Source organism: Heterocephalus glaber, unplaced genomic scaffold (genome assembly GCF_053883595.1).
Source record: "Heterocephalus glaber isolate CG9 unplaced genomic scaffold, H.glaber_assembly_v1.0 deba00001673, whole genome shotgun sequence".
Lineage (NCBI taxonomy): Eukaryota > Metazoa > Chordata > Mammalia > Rodentia > Bathyergidae > Heterocephalus > Heterocephalus glaber.
In genome coordinates this window covers 8,603,017-8,616,881 of record NW_028258410.1, presented here as the reverse complement: position 1 = coordinate 8,616,881, position 13,865 = coordinate 8,603,017, and positions in this window count along the sequence as shown.

The following is a 13,865-nucleotide window of genomic DNA, read 5'->3' as shown; positions in this document are numbered from 1 at the left end:
GAGAAAGCCGGTGTGGAGGCCGGCCTGGGACACGGGAGGCCACATTCCCATGTCCTTCCAGGGGGCAGCAGTGAGAACCTCTCTCTAGGTCCATGGCGTGGAAGCCAGGAGCCAGCACAAGCTGATTCTGGCAGCCGCCGGTGTCCTGGCCTAGCTCCGTCCTCTGAGAGGACAGGACTGCATGGCACCAGAAGGACCCACAGCCAGGAGAGCTCTACCTGGGGTCCTAAACCCAGCGGGGCAGGAAGAGCCCCTGGCCTTGCTGTCCACTGCTTGGCCAAAAAATGCACCATGGCCCTTATCTTAGGTGGTCTACTCTGAGAGACAGCCTGGAGCTCGGAGCCAGGGGGCTGGAGCTCAGAGGGTGAGGCGGGCCTCGAGACCCTGAGGCAGCTGCTGCTCTGGAACCTCCTGAGGGTCTCCAGTCTCCTGTCTGCAGGAAGAGAGGGCTGAGGCCAGCTTTGGGGGTCCTGCCTGAGGCGGGTCTGGAGGCTCCCCTGCCTCTGCCCTGCCTCTGTGGTGCTTCCCTCACAGGGTGTATGCTGCAGGCACTGCCACGGGGAGCCCTCAGCAGACTCCTGGCTTCCTTTCTACTTTTCTTTCTTTTCATTCTTTCTTTTTTTGTGGCTTTTGATTTTTTTTTTTTTTTGAGACAAGATTTCCCTGTGTAGCCCAGGCTGGCTTTGAACTCACAGCAACCCTCCTGCCTCAGCCTCTCAAGTACTGGGGTTACAGAAGTGTGTCACAACACCTGGCTCATCTTTCTTTGTTTCTCTCTTCTTCTCCTTCTCTTTCTTCTTTCCGGGACTGGAGATTGATTTGTTTTGTTGTTTTTGGGTATCGGGGATCCAACTCAGGACCTTGTGCTTATGAAGTGGGCACAGTGCCACTGGGCTAAATCCCCGGCCCTTGGGACCTGAGACTGAACCAAGCCAGGGCCTTTGCACTGACAGGGTCTGAGTGGTGAAGTTACCCAGACCAAGCCCTAACCTCAGTCCTCCCGCCTCAGGTTCCCAGCACAGGTGTGCACCACTATGCACCACATTTTGCTGCTTTCGGAGCCTCGGCTCTCGGCGCTGTGCTGAGACTCCTGTTCCAGCGTAGTCACTGTCTTCTTATAAAGGCAGAATCTGGCGCTCCGAGGCTATCACCTATCCAGGTCTGTGCCTCCTACTCCCCACGGCACCCACACAGGCCTGGCCAGAGGCAGCTGCTGCCATGCAAGTCAAGGGTGGATGGGGGAGAGGTGGGGGAGAGGTGGCCCCCATGCTGGGACAGCTGGGTGAACTGGCTGGGTCCTGTGCTCTCCACTGGGATTCTCAAGCCCCTTCCCTCCGCACCTGGCTTGCTTTCTTCCCAGCTGAGCCAAGGCGTTGCTTAATCTCGGTGCCTGCGACAGATGGTCCAGGCCACGACAAGCACGTTTGTGCCCCTGGGTGCTCAGCTTTGGGGGCCTCGTGATGCGCCAGGCAGTGCTCAGCCAGTGCTGGTCAGAACAAGCCGGCCACGCATTGGCTCCCAGGCTGCGTGTTTATCTGAGTGTGGGACCCTGCCACCCGCAGCTGAATGTGAAGTTGGTCATGAGCTGAAGGACCAGGACAGTCCCTGTCGCCAGGCTGTCTGCCCCACGGGGTGCTGGGCCCTGGGGTGGCTCAAGGAGCCTCACTGGACCCTCCCCAGGCCAAGGGGCTCCCCTCCTCTTAGGATCAAATCCAGACACTCCCTGCAGCCCCCGCCTTCCAGCCACCCCAGCCTGTGCCCTTGGGTCCTCCAGCCCCTTCTGCCCTCTCCCATTTGGGATTTGACCTCGCCACTCCTCCCAGAACACAAGGGGCCATTCCTCTGCTTCGCTGGGCCCCTCCTGCCCTCCGCAGTGAATCCCCTCAGGAGTTCTGCCTGGCCTAGTTGTTTGATTCTGTTCAATCTATCAACCGAGTCTGAGCTGTCTCCCTCTTGCCTGTCTCATGGCCAGCAGCAGGGAGCAGAGCATGCTGAGGTAGCTCCGGCCTTGGGCTTAGCAGGACAGACAGGCTGGGAGAGTCCACAGGAAGCTCCTGGGCTCCTAGGGAACCTTCCAGTGTTGTCCCCGAACTCCTGCTCGTCCATCCTAAAACTTCCCAGCCTGGGGGCCTGTGAGCTGGATGGAGGGTTCACCCCAAGGAGCAGCCCCTGCTGGGGGCTCACAGAGAGGGGCCACATCCAGGCGAGATGTCTCCCCTCCCACCCTCGCTCCCAGGAGGACCCAGTGCGTGGCCTGAGGGATGGACCCTAGCAAGAAACCGCTGACCTTCCCAGGCCCACCAGCTTCCGGGGAAGGGCAACATGAGAGGCCAGGAGCCCTGGACACCAACAAAGAGAGGCCCTGGTGCCTGCAGGGACGAGGCTGCTTCTAGGACCCCAACCCACGTGGGGGGCCCACCTTGCTGGGGTGTGAAGTTAAGGGTCCGATTCTCCTCGCCCCTCGGAAAACACAGTGACCTGATTTAATCATCCAGCAGCACATCTCGACAGCACCCACGTCTGGTGCTGGGTGCTGCATTTCTGCAGCATCATTTTTTATCCTATTTAACCTTTGGTCCCCCTGCCCCAGTCCCCCTACTCCGATCTCCCCACCTCCCTGATGCAAGGCGCAGATTGGGCAGCCCTGGGGAGCCCCAGAGGCTTGGACCAGAGGGGGGACTGGGAGACTTCCCAGCACAATGGAGGGTGCGGTCACCCAGAGAGCCTGTGCTAAATCTCGGGCCTGCCTGCCCGCCTGCCCACTCCCCCAGGGCTGAGGCTCCCACAGGCCCCTCCCCGCTCCCCAGCCTGGCCAAGCCTGGTTCCCAAGGGGGGGGAGTGGGGGCGAGGGTGCTGAGCTTCTCCAAGAGGTGCCCACAGGCAGCCTTATATGGCCAGGAGGCCTCTGAGCCTGGAGGAATGCTATCCCCCAGGAAGGCCCAGCAGGCAGAGGCTGAGCCCCAGCAGGACCCTGGGACTGCAGCCTGGGCAGGGCCAGGGCTCTGGGAGCCGATGGCCTCCAGTGTCCCACAGATGACAGTCCCTTAAAGGAAGCCCCTCACCTCCTGTGGGACAGCTGGTTGGGGGCCCTGGCAGGAAGGGAGACACCTGCTCCTGGAGTCCCTCATCATGGCAGAGTGGGCAGCCTCCCCACTCCATGCCTGTTCCTGCAGAGCCACACAGCTTCCTGAGCACACACAGGCCCCACAGGGGACTCGTCCTCTTCCTGGGCCCAGCAGCCCCTGCTGTGTGTGGTGACCAGGGGCCCTCTGTCCCTCCTGACTTCTGCCCTCAGGGTTTCTCATTCTTGGGCTGCTCTCTGTCCCTCTGTCTCTGCTTCTCTCTGTCTCTGTGTCAATAGCTCTTTCTCTGCTTCCCCTGCCAGGTGCCCCAGAGCTGCCAAGCTCGTGGATGGGATCCTGGTCCCCAAGCGAGGGACCCAGCAGGGTGGAGCCCCTTGCAGGGCTGGACTGGGCAGCTGGCCAGCCATTGAAAGCACAGATGCTCTGGACCCCCGAGGTGACAGCTGCCATACGGCCCTGGGACAGGATGGGCTGAGGAAGTGCCTGCTCTCTCACCCCCTTGGCCCGAATGTTGTCATCTTGCTGGGGGTGCTGGTGGTAAGGCCTCCCTGAGCAGCGAGTTCTGGAGCTGCTCCCTGGGACCTGACCCCAGGATGCATACAGGAAAGCATGAGTGGGGGAGGGAGGCTGCTGACCCCCGCCAGCTGTCTGCACCTTGCTTGTGGGCACAGGTGGTGGCAGGGAACCACTGTGCTGTTCCTACTTTACAGAAGAGGGATCTGAGGCCCAGGCAAATGCCGGAGGCTTGTCAGGAGCTGTGTGTCAGGGTCAGGGTCTGTTGGAGACAAGAAGGACAGGCCTGAGGCTCCCAGCGGCCCTGGGGGCTGAGGCCCCTGCCCTGTCCTGCTTTGGTGCAGACCACACATCCACCAAGCTGCCGGGAGCCTGCCAGCCTGGCCTCCCCTCCCCTGGCAAACCCTCCCTGCATCAGGATGCAGCTCTGTGCCCCCATTCTGGCCTTGAGGGACAGCAACCGGGAGGGTGGGCCATCCTGAGGGTCCAGCAGCTGTCACATCAGCGGGCTTTTCCGAGGCAAGCTGTGCTCTTGCCTGGCTGGAAGCCCTGCAGCTGTCCCTCTGCCCCGCTCAAGGCTTTCCCACGGGCTCCCCGACCTGCCCTGTCCTCCGAGCCCACCTCAAACCCCAAACCCGGTAGCTCCAGCTCCCTGCCTCACTGTGCCCAGCACCTCAGGCCTTCCCAACAGCTCAGCTGCAGCCCCCATCTCTCCTTCAGAGTGCCCCTGCAGGTGGCGCCCTCTGTGTGTTCTTTCACTCAGCAGCTTCATTTTATGATGCGGACTGTGGCCCGCTCTGGGAGCTAGTGCCACAGCAGGGACACCAGGGTCCTACGGCCTCCTCCTGGAGGGGTGAGGGCTAAATTCCCCATGTGTGGTGGCAGTCTCCCGTAATACCATCACCAGTGGCCAGGGAGGTGGAGGCAGGAGGGTCACTGTGAGACCAGCCTGTGATACAGTGAGTTCAAGGCTGGCCTGGACTACACAGTGAGACAAAACACCCTCAAATTCTTGAGCCGACAATGATAATGGGATAATGACTCCTAAAATGAGCACTTTCTACATTAAAAGTACATTACACGGCACAGCTGACCAGTGAGGTGCTGTCACCTCCCCCAGCCCGGGAAGGACAGTGTAGCCTGTCCTTGGAGGTCACAGGTGGGATCCCCTGACCCATGCTGCCATTTGGAGGGACAGGTGTCCAGGAGGCAGGGCAGGATCAGTGCGCCTGGAGGCTGGCACTGAGCAGCTGCTGGACAACAGCAGCAGGCAGCTGAGTGCCCGGGCCCCTCTCTGCACACTGGCCTGGAGACCGGACAGGCCCAGTGGGCAAGGACTCTGTGTCTTTTCTGGCCACCTGAGGTCCCCAGGGGGGTCCTTACAGGTGGCTCCTGAGCAGAATCACAAAGCGAGAGAGTGACGGTCACCAGAGGATGTGCGGGGCTGTACCTGGTCTGGAGGAGGTGCAGAGTGGCACAGCTGTTGTAGCCGCCGCCCGGCACCTCCTCCGATGATTGAGCAGAGTCACACAGGGCCCACAGGGCCCAGCAGTCACCCGCCAGGTCACCACCTGGAAACGGAAGCCTGTGAACTGCACAGCGGCACTGGCCACCGAACCCGAAGGGCGGAAGAGCCCACGAGTCCACCAGCTGATGACCAGGTGGGGGATGCACTCTCCATAGACAGGAGCGCTGATCAGCCAGGGGAGGCCCGAGTTTCCTTCTGCCACGAGCAGGAGCTCGAGGATCAGCTCTGTGGGGAGGGATGGGGCTGGCAGCTCAGGATGTGCGCAGCCACTGCCCCCCTTGGTGTCAGAAGAAAGTCAGCCGGGCCAAGGCCAATGGCCAGGCTGGATCTTGGAGCCCCCTGGGGATCCCGGAGACTGGCTGAGGTAGGCCGGTGCCCAAGAGGTCATCGTATAGTCAGGGGAAGCAGGCTACCTCCTGGCGCCTGTGGGCCACCCACACAGCCTGCAGACACCAGCTGGGCCCTGTCCCCATGCACGGAGAGGCACGCTCATGTTCAGAGTCACGATGAGCCCAGGATGCCTGACCCAAACAGAAAGCCAGCTCAGCCTGGAGCGAGACTGCTGCCTCCTGCCCTGTCTTCAGCCAGCCCTGCCGTCCCGGTCACTGTGTAGCTCTGGGGCCTTGCTGTGAAGGCTCCCTACCCTGTCACATCCTACAGGAAGCCTGACGGGGGTCACCTAGGGTCCCCAACATTTAGACCACTAAGTGACACCCCAGCCACTTCCTTCTACTGTCACCCCAGTCTCACAAAGGAGGATTCCAGAATGCTGAAGGTAGGGAGGATGGCTTTAGGACTGTGCCCGCGCACCCACCCAGGGAGGAGCCTGCCCCAGGTGGGCCCCCACAGGGCCTGAGGTCCCAGCTCTAGGCCAGGCTGGGAACTCAAGCTCAGCCTTGGTCCACTGGGAATGGGGGGGGTGGCCAGGTGAAGGGGTTCCGATCCCACATGGGCCCCCTGCCCGTGTGGAGGAGCAGGGGAAGTGCTCAGCTCCAGGCTTCTGCTTGCCCCAAGTTTCAACATTAACAAAATATTTGTCTTATGGCTCTTTTGGGGAAATATTTCCAGGAAATGTAAACACACGGAGACTTGGAATGCTCTCGCCAGCTGCAGAGGGTGATGGGATCTAAGGGGGGCCTCTGGCAAGGGGTCAGGTTCCTCCAGCAGCCAGGTCAGGGTTGGGGCCTGCTGATTACGAGGCTCACTCTCAGAACCCAGGCAATGGTTGGGAAGATGGCGGGAGGAAGAACCACTGCACTGAGCCTGATGGCCATTGGGATACCCCGTCATCGCCTCTGCCTGCTCCTGTGTCCATCTGGGTCTGCTGTGTGTTGCCTGGCCAGACACCCTGGACACGGTGGCAGATTGTGTTTCCTGCCTCTGTCTTCGCCACCTGACTTGGGCCCTCTGGGTCAGCCCAGGGCCCATATGTACCCTCCTTCTGTGTGGAGCCCAGGGGCCACTGGGGTACCCCTGCTGTGTCCCTGGACAGGCACTGGGCATGGGCTGTGTGCTGCTCAGTCACCAGGAGGGAGCTGCTCTTTTTACCCCAGTTTCCCAGACTGAGACAGCCCGGAGAGGCTACCAGGTGCTCTGTGAGGTGGCCTGAGTCCGAGGCACCAGGTAGCCTTCACACTAGCCAAGATGGCATCTCCCTGCCCTTGTCTGCTAGGTGCTCTTTCCTGATCCCCAGCAGTGTCCTCAGCGTGTGACCATAGTGACCCACCACTGCTGGCCTGTGTGTACTCATCGAGGCCCTGCTCCAGCACTAAATCAAGCTCAGGCAGAGCCCTGCCGGAGGATATCTGGGTCCCCCAGGAGGCTGATGCAGACTGTGGGCCTCCTTCTCCACCAGGAATGTGTGGGCTTCCACCCCTGCCCACCCAAGTGGAGGAATGTGCCTGACCTGGGGGAGGGGCGAGGCCGCCCTCCTGGAATTCCCCAGGCCCGCCTGGCACCAGGCTTCTGCCCGGTCTGCCCACCTCTGCCTGCTCCCCCAGCATGCAGTGCTGGTCTCCTTGCAGGGTACTGGGGTGATAATGGGGAGAGACTGGGGCACTGCAGGTCTGCTCGCTTGAAGACAATGTCCCCTCCTCGGAGGAGCCTTCCCTGACTACCTGCCCACGAAGCCCCATCAAGACCTTTGCCAGGGGTGCTGGGCATTTAGCTCGGTGGTTCCACTGCCTGCCTTGCAAGTGCAAGGTCCCAAGTTCGATCCCCTGTACCAAAAAAAAAAAGACCCTCCCCAGGGCTAGGGGCGCAGCTCAGAGGGAGAGCACTTGCCTAGCATGTTCGAGGTGGCCCTAGGTTCCATCCCCAGCAACAGCACTGCAAAACAAAAGCAAACACAAAAATGGCAAAAGCACCACCAGCAGGCACTGTGAACATTCTGGACCCTACAGGTGCCTGTAGTGCAGCACCCCAGGGGTGTGAGCAGCAGCCCTGGCCTCTGCCCACTAGAGACCAATAGCATCTGCCCCTGGTTGTGACAATCACAGATGGCTCCTGGCACCGTCATGTCCTGGGGACCCTCCTCACCATGAGACCCTGTCTTGGGCCCTAAAATGCAGCCTGTCCCAACACTGCAGTCACCACAGCCCACTGCAGGGCCCTGACACAGGAGTGCCGGTGAGTACCTGTGGAACAGATGCATGTTGAGAGGGTCCCTCGGCTCTGGGGCAGGACTCCCTTGGACCTAGGGTCAGTGGCCGGGGCAAGGGCCAGCCAGATGGTGGGCAGGAGTGGGCCTGGCCCAGGCTCAGCCTCTTCCTGACCAGGTCTGGGGAGTCTTGGCACTTCCCCTGTCCAGTGGCAACCCTGGTGGCCGCTGCTGCCAGGCCATGAGGCCCAGTGAAAGGAGGGCCAAGCACTGAGGAAACAGCGGACCAAGGGGCAGTGGGGTTAAAGCCTGTGTGAGGTGGTTTCCGATGGGCCGTCCTCCCCAGCAGCACAGCCCGGTGCGCGGCAGTGGGCACCAGGAGTGCAGCCCCATCCTTCCCAGGCCCTCGCCCAGGGCGTGACACAGCCACTAGTGGGGGCAGGCTGGTCCGCCAGCTGGGCCCAGGGGGTGCAGGGAGGAATTCGCATTCCAGGGCCACGGGGGAGGGTGTGACCCTGGGGCTGTGTCCTCTGGTCCTATGAGCCATGGGCCCAGGGACCCGGGGGGTGAGCAGAGCCCAGGGGATGGACGGGAGCCTGCAGAAGTTGGGCACCTGGCAGCGTGGGATGAGCCAGTGACTCACCTGGCAGGAATTTGGATTCCCTCACTCTCCGCTTTGGCTGGCAAGGCCAGCAGGCCCTGCCTCGGTCATGTTTGGCAGCTGCCACACCTGGCTGGCCTGGCGCTCACAGCAGGCTGAGCTCCGAGGAGGTGGGTGCTCAGCTGCCTTCCTCCCTGGCCCCCAGCTGGGCCTCTCCAGGGTGTGGGAAGTGAGGGCCCAAGCCCCTGAGCCCCCTTTAGCACTCAGCATGGTGTGGACCTTCCTGCTCTGTAAAATGGGGTGCCATGGGATCTCCACGGTGCGAGGCAGGTGGTCAGGACCCTATGGGCCCCCTAGGTCACAGGCAGGAGAACTGAGCGGCTGCCACCAGCAGCCAGCACATTGCTCCCTCAGAGCCTAGGCCCTCATCTGCCCAGTGTCTGTGCTTCCTCGCTTCCTCAGGGATTCTGCACATTTCTCCCGTGGCGGGGACCTAAGAGCCAGGCTGGGGTTACCTCCTGGACAGCCAGACACACCTGCCCTGGGGGCAGAGGCAGAGGGCCTTTCCCTGGGTGAGCGTCTGCACCCCGGGGGACCCTGGTGTGGCCTCTGCCCCACTCAGCACCCCGATGCGGCCCTGGCAGCCCCTCCTGTTAAATCTTCACCTCTGCAGAGCTCTCCCGGAGAAGAGCTGCCTGCCCCAGGGGGAGCCAAGGCTGTGTGTGTGGGAGGTCTGGGTGGCCAGCTGTGTCAGACATGGGCCTGTCCCCGGCCCTCCAATCAGTTCCATGCTGGGAATGGGGGCCTGGGGTCAGAGGTCAGCTTGGGGCCAGGCTCACTCAGGCCTGGTCCTTGGGAGGGGTCTTGCTGCTTTCTGCATTGGAGCTTGAGCCACCAGCCCTCCCAGAACACGCGGACATCCAGCCAGCCCCGAACACTTACCTGTCTGCGGGGACAGAGGGCCTCCTTCCTTGCCACTTGGCTTAGAGCTCTGGAGCCAGCCCCCAGTGAACCCCCAGTGTGGGTGTTCTGACTTCACAGCCACGGCCCTGGAAGACGCCAGATGGGAGCTACAGCAGCACCCAGCCCAGGAGGCAGTGCCTCGCACAGCCCTTTTGCACCCTGTGCAGGGGCCTCCTGCCCCAGGCCCCATGGAGGGTTTCCTTGTGCCAGGCTGGTTCCCTTCCACAACAGCGCCTTACGTATGGGCTGGCCTGGCCCCGATGGCCCAGACACAGCTGCCTGGGAGGAGGAGAGAGGCTCCCCTGACTGCACCCCGCTTGGCCGAAGACTTAGCGTACCTGATTGTGAGCAGGACCCACAGGATAGGGCTAGGGAGCGGGGCAGGGGCTGCGGCAGGAAGACGCCCCAGGTATCCCAAGTGGAGGCCTAAGTGGGGGGATATGGGATGGCTTCCAGAGCTAGCCGTGTGGTCCTGGGCATTGCAATGATAATGCTAACGATGAGATGGCAGTGGCAGTTCTGCTGACGGTGACCTGGTGATGGTGATGATGGCGAGGCTGGGTTGCTGGCCCCCTTCTGCCAGCTATACCTTTTCTGGGTGTGTGTGACCCTGCTGGATGCAGACAATCCCAGCCTGCTGGGTGGCCCTCTTACAATCACCCCACTTTACAGCTAGAAGGAAGAGGGAGCTAAGTAATTTGTTCTGGGTCACAGCTGAAGAGGCAGAAGAGGGTGCAAAGCCAGTTTGTGACCTCACTGTGGTGTTGGCAGTTAAGGTAAATAAGCCATGTGGGGGCACGAACCCATTCTGGGGGACACAGGTGCACTCGGCCCTGGCAGAGGCTGCCCTGCAGACGCAGCTGCTGTGGGTCTGTCGGGGCTGTTCTGGGATGCTGTAGAGGCTCAGCCTGACGGTGATGTAAGTTCTGGGTCCTCCTGCATCCCACTTCCTCTTTCCACTGGCCTGTGGCCCCTTCCCCAACTTCCAGTTAGGGTGAGGGATGAAGTGGGTTGGGAGCTTCAAGGTGGCTCTTGGGTGCTCCATAGTGGCCACTGGGGGTAGTGCAGGTGGATCCTTGGAGCCCTCCTTGTGGCTCTTGGGTGTGGGGCAGTACTTGTGCTGTTCCTTTTTGTTCTGTGCGCGCGCGCCTGTGTTGAGACAGGGTCTCATTGTCTAGTTCAGGCTGGCCTTGAACTCAGGGCCATTCTCCTGCTTCAGCCTCCCGAGTGCTGGGTCACCAGCGCGTGCCATCACGCCCAGCCTGTTCATTTCTACTGTTTTAGACAAGGTCTTACTGTGTAGTCCAGGCTGACCTTGAGCTTCCCTTGGTCTTCTTGTCTTGGCCACCTGAGAGCTGAGGTTACAGGTGAGCACCACTGTGCCAGCCTCAGCTCTTTGTTTTGGGGCCTGGATTTTGTGCAGCGGGCTTTCACAGAGAAGGGCTCATCAGACTTCAAGGACTCCGGAGTGGGGGTTACAACCCCTTTAAAGAACTTGGCCTTGGCCGGGGATGTAGTTCAGTGGTTTCACTGTCTGCTGCGCACGCACAAGGACCCAAGTTTGATCCTTGGTACCAAAAAATAAAATAAAATAAAAATAAATAAAGAACTTGGCCTTGGAAACCATGTGAGTACCTTGTATGTATGAGTCTGACAAACACCACCGATGGTCTTTCTAAAATATGGAGATAAAGTTGACATACAATAAAACATACATATTTAAAATATACAATTTTGGGGGGGTCCTGGCTCTCCACCACTGAGTCACAATCCCCAGGCTCCTTTAATCTTTTTTTTTTAATTTTTGAGATAAGATCTTACTAAATCTTTCATGTTGGCTTCAAACTTTCGATCCTCCTGCCTTGGCTTCCCATGTAGCTGGGATTTCGAGCATGTGCTGCCACACCCAGCTACAATTTGGTGTAGCTTTGACACATTTGCAACTGTGTGACAGCCACCACCAGAGGGTCGAGATGCTGGCTTCACTCCCTACGTTTCCTGTGTGTGTCTCCAAACAACACCACCTGCCCACCCTACCCTACCCAAGAATGGCTGCTACCATCCCATCAATGCCAATTAGTTTGCGTTTTTGAGTCTTGTACAAATGAGATTACACCATATGCAGCCCTTTGGGGGAGAGGGGCTTCTGGCTGCTTTCTTTCCATGTGATCTCTGTGAGGCTTGCTGTGTTGTTGCGTGTGCCAGTAGCTTGTTTCTACCACTAAGTAGTTCTGCTATAGGCGGCATGGTAATTTGTTTCTCCACCCACCGGGTGACGCACATCTGGGCTGTTCCATTTTTAGCTACTACAAATAAAGCTACTGTGCGCATTCTAGAACAAGTCTTGGTGTGGACAGATGCTTGCATTTCTTCTGGGCATAAACCTTAGAGTGGAGTGGCTAGATCCCAGAAGCACGTGTTCAGCTGGTTTAGAAGCAGCCTGTTTTCCAGTGTGGGGTACCATGTAACTCCCACCGCGAGGAATCGGGGTGTCTTCAGCTTCTCCTTCTCCTTACCAACATGGGAAGTCAGGAAAGCTACATAATTTCCTACGCCCCTGCTAAGTGGAGATGTGGTGCTTCTGCCTCGAGCAGCTACAAGTCCGCCCTGTGAAGCCAGACTCACAGGTAGCAGTGCCTTTTTCTCCCTTTTTTCGCAGCACTGGGGTTTGAACCCGGGCCTTGGACTGCACAAGTGCTCTACCACTGACTACCTCCTCAGCGTTTTTTACTAGTTTTTTTCTGAGAAAGAACAATTTATTTGTGAAATTATGTGAGAGATGCTATTTGTGTCTTTCCTAAGAAAACTAAATGGAAGCTGGGCATGGTGGTACATGCCCGCAATTCCAGCACTCAGGAGGCTGAGGCAGGAGAATTGCCACAAGTTTGAGGCCAGCCTGAGCCACACAGTGAATTCAAGGCCAGGCTGAACTACATAGTGAGACCCTGTAAAAAAAAAACCAAAAAAACCCCCTAAATAATGAATGGACTACTTTATTAAATTTTTCATTAAAATATTTCTGAACACAGTTGGGTGTGGTAGCACACACCTGTAATCCCAGGTACTTGGGTGGTTGATCAAAAGTTCAAGGTCAGTCTAGGCAACTTTGCAAGACCCTGCCTTAAAATAAAAATAATAAAAGGGGTGGGGTTTATTACTGGTTTTTAAAATTTTGAAACAGTGTCTCTTAAGTTGCCCAAGGTCGGCTGAAACTTTCAACCCTCCTGTCTCAGCCTCCTGAGTAGCTGGGATTGCCAGCATGCATTACTGTGCTGGCGGAGTAGCCTCTTTTACATTTTGATCTTAGCTATACTAGTTAATTTGAGTGGTGCATCACTGTGGGCTGTTTTGGCTTTGCTTTGTTTCGTGGTGCTGGGGATGGAACCTACATCACCAAGCACGCTGAGCACAAGCTCTGTGCTGAGCCCACCCAGCCCAGTCTAGTTTGTGGCTCTTGTTTGTGTTTTCCTCATGCCTAATAATATTTGGGGGGTTTTTCATGTACTTATTTGTCACCTGTGTATCTCTTTTGCGAAGTATCTCTTCAGATCTTCTGCTCATTACCCAGGTGGGTTGTTCTGGGTGTTTTGTTTTGTTTGAGTCAGGTTCTGGGTATGTAGTCCAGGCTGGTCTTAAACTCACAGCAATCCTCCTGCCTCAGCCTCCCGAGTGCTGGGATTGCAGGTGTGTGCCACTACACTTGGCTATTTTTTTTTAATTATTGAGTTTGGAATTTCTATACACATTTTTGCTCCAAGTCCCTTATTTTTCCAGTTTTCTATTTTTATTAGTACATGTTTGTAGTACCTAATAATTACATTACGAGGTGTGCAAATAGTCTCTGCCTCCCTGAGGTTTGTATTTTCACCTTCCCACCAGCATCTTTGTGAGGGCAGAAGTGAACTTTTTTGATACAATTCAATTTATCCTTTAAATTGAAGGATTAACAGAAGCTGTTAAGTGTTGGATTCAAGACACTTGGCCTTGCTCAAAAGCATGAACATTTCTGTTTCCTTTGGAAGCGGCAGAGTCTTGCACTTACACTGCTGATCCATCTTAAGTTCACTGTTGTGTCGGGCACAAGGTATGAACTGGAGTCGGCCTCATGCACGTGGGCAGCCATTGTCGCACTGTGGAGAGGACAACACTTCCCAATAGGGTTTTACCTCTGCTCCTTTATCAAAACCAGGACTTGTGCGTAAGAACCCGAGCTCCATTCATTCCCTTGGTCCATGTGTCCATCTTTACGCTGCAGTTTTATGAAGTCTTCAGGTCCTCCAACTCTGTTCTTTTCCAGAGAGCTTACCTGGCATCGTTTGCAGCTCTGCACAAACTTTTATTTAGGGTCAGCAGGGCGTTTTCTACAAAGCCTGCTGGGATTCTGATCAGGACTGTGCTGAATCTGCAGATCAATCTGCTGAGAAATGACATCTAACCACTTTCTGCAACTTGGGAACAGGATATATCTCTTCATTTGCCAGTGTCCTTTATTTTCTCTCAGCAATGCCTAGTGTTCAATGTACAGATATTTCATACCTTTTTTCATATTTACCCTTAAATCTTTTTTTTTTTTTTTTT